Here is a 2,963-nt window from a genome sequence, read left to right as displayed (position 1 = left end):
CGGAAAGAGATCGAGAGCGGAAAGAGATCGAGAGCGGAGAGAGAGAGCGGAGAGAGCTCTCTCTCTCTCTGCGCACTCTCTCTCTGCGCTCTCTCCTCTCTCTCCACTCGCTCTCTCCACTCTCTCCCTCTCTCTCCGCTCTCTCTCTCTCTCCGTTTTCTCTCCACTCGCTCTCTCTCTCCGCGCTCTCTCTCTATGACATGCAAGCAGTTGTTTTTTTAAATTTTTAATCGGCTGTATAGAAAGCCACATCAACAATAAGTGATGCAGTATTGGTATTTTTAGTGATAGGAGATTTGGTGGCATGGACACATACACAATAACAAAAGCTCATACCAGGTAGAAAGACAAAACTAATAATATAATATTTACAGTAATTATAGAATATGCAACAAGAGATGTCAGTTTTCTTAAATCTTTAATGTAAACAGCAGGTTGAGGGGCTTTCAGATACGAACATTAATGTAAACAGCAGGTTGAGGGGCTTTCAGACACGAACATCTGAAGGTATTAAATAATAAATCATATTAGAAATATCCACTCATGATTCGCTTTTAAATAAAATGTACATGAACCTCCAAATTTTGACGGCCACATAGATATTGAAAACAAAACAAGTTCCCTTTATTAAAAACACAAACATCCCCAATACTGTCTACTTGGCAGCAGCACAAATATCACTACATTACACCATCAGCATAACGAAGATCTTTATTTATTTATTTTGCTCAATATTGCTTCGGAATGTTACAGCAGTCGCAATCGAGCCTGATCGAACGGTATCAAGATGGAGGAAAGAGACAGGTGTACATCTCAGGAAGCATGTAGCTATTAAAGTTGTGTGTTTGTTTGTGCTAAGCCAGTGTGTGAGTACATAGTATGCTCAAAGCAGCCGTGATATGGGGATAGAAGGCTTCAGGAACTTCAGAGGCAGTTTCCTATATTGTATTACAGTGCCAGGTTTTAGAACAACACACTTATTGTAACAGTCTAGAGACAGTATGTGAAGTATGGAGTAAGATACCTGGGAGAAAAACTCAAAATATACACTTCATCATCTTAAATACACTTGATCCTTTCTTCCTCTCAGAAACATTACCTTGCCACGTACATTAACTTGCCACATTAACATTGCCACGTAAATGTAAAACAGATTCTGTGTCTGAAATAGCACCCCATTCCCTACATAGTACACTACTTTATTCCCCAGATAGTGCAGTTCTTTTAATCCTGGTCAAAGGTAACGCACTATATAGAGAATAGGGTGTCATTTAGGACACACCCAGACTGTTGGAGATAAAAACTTAACGTCCCTCAACACCTCTTTACAGTCTCTTTATGAAATGAGCCATCTCACATCCAACGGCCTGTCGAAAGTCAACAAAACAAAACATCCAAGCGTTTATCAAAGAGCTTTTCAACAACAAACCCCAAGCAAATGACATACGCTTCAGTGAAGGAGTGAAGAGTGAGCAGGTTTTAAGGTGAGAGGAACACTGTGACGACATCTTGGAGAGTGACGACCAAACAACAACGTTTAGAGACCATTGAGCCCGTTAGAAGAGCATGTCTGGTTTAGGACCCAAAGGACCCATATGGATGCTTCCTGGTTTGGTCTCCATGGTGATGGGATGGTTCAGTCAGTGGGTCGCAAAAAGTCATTAAGTGCTGCAAACCTATTAAAACGCACCCTTTAATTAAAAAAGGAAGTTTAGCAAGAAGGAAGGAAAATTGTTCAATATAATCCTTTTTCTGTCGCTCATCATTTCATCATAATTTTTTATTTTCCATTTTTTTCCCAGTTGCCGTTTTAGAAAAAAGAGAGTTGGTTGGTCCAGTCCAGGTGCTAAGTTATTTTGAATGGTTGGTTAGTTAGTTGCAGTCATAAACAAAGTCATAGTTGCTAGGTTCTTTGGGAATGGGGGGAGGGGCCTCTGGGATCTGGATGTTCTCCAGGTCGAGGAGGCGGAGCTTCATCTCCATGGAGAGTAGGGTGTCCATGTCTGACTTGGTGAAGTCACTGGTCATCTCCTTCCCCAGGAGGGCGTTCAGACCGTCCGTCCACACACAGTACTGAGGAGAGACAGGAGAGGATAAGTACGTGTACATACAGAGACAGACAGACAGACAACGCGCCCACCCCTGCACACCCATAGCAGTGTATTAACATGAAGTGTCCCATGTCATGCTGGAGAATAGACGACCTCCACTGACTTCCTCTCAGTCCATCTGTGAAAGCTGTCATTGGCTGGGTCACCGTGCCAGCTGCCTAGTGCTTACCTCATGCTTGTCCGGTGAAGCGATGAAGTTTAAATACTCGTCTGACTCATAGAGGAGCGGAGAAGGCCAGCTCCTGAACCTCCTGTAGCGAGAGAGAGTAGAGAGAGGGGGGAGCAGAGGAAGGGGAGGGGGAGAGAGAGAGAGAGAGAGATAGGTAGAGAGAGGAGGAGCAAGAGGAAGGGGAGGGGGAGAGAGAGAGAGAGAGAGAGGTAGAGAGAGGGGGAGCAAGAGGAAGGGGAGGGGGAGAGAGAGAGAGAGAGAGAGAGAGAGAGAGAGAGAGAGGTAGAGAGAGGGGGAGCAAGAGGAAGGGGAGGGGGGAGAGAGAGAGGTAGAGAGAGGGGGAGCAAGAGGAAGGGGAGGGGGAGAGAGAGAGAGAGGTAGAGAGAGGGGGAGCAAGAGGAAGGGGAGGGGGAGAGAGAGAGAGAGGTAGAGAGAGGGGGAGCAAGAGGAAGGGGAGGGGGAGAGAGAGGTAGAGAGAGGGGGAGCAAGAGGGGGAGCAAGAGGAAGGGGAGGGGGAGAGAGAGAGAGAGGTAGAGAGAGGGGGAGCAAGAGGAAGGGGAGGGGAGAGAGAGAGAGGATTAGAGAGAGGGGGAGCAAGAGGAAGGTGGAGGGGGAGGAGAGAGAGAGAGGTAGAGAGAGGGGGAGCAAGAGGAAGGGGAGGGTGAGAGAGAGAGAGAGGGGGG

General features: G+C 46.2%; 1 pseudogene; it reads right to left on the bottom strand.

Annotated features, from left to right (window-relative positions):
• Positions 1–401: 401 nt before the first annotated feature.
• LOC116352773 (engulfment and cell motility protein 1-like) overlaps positions 402–2,963 on the bottom strand; it is a 20,837-nt pseudogene continuing 18,275 nt past the window's right edge.

This window comes from Oncorhynchus kisutch, linkage group LG17 (genome assembly GCF_002021735.2).
Source record: "Oncorhynchus kisutch isolate 150728-3 linkage group LG17, Okis_V2, whole genome shotgun sequence".
NCBI classification, from domain to species: domain Eukaryota; kingdom Metazoa; phylum Chordata; class Actinopteri; order Salmoniformes; family Salmonidae; genus Oncorhynchus; species Oncorhynchus kisutch.
The sequence above is the reverse complement of the archived record's forward strand: the minus strand, read 5'-3'. Positions and strand labels throughout refer to the sequence as shown.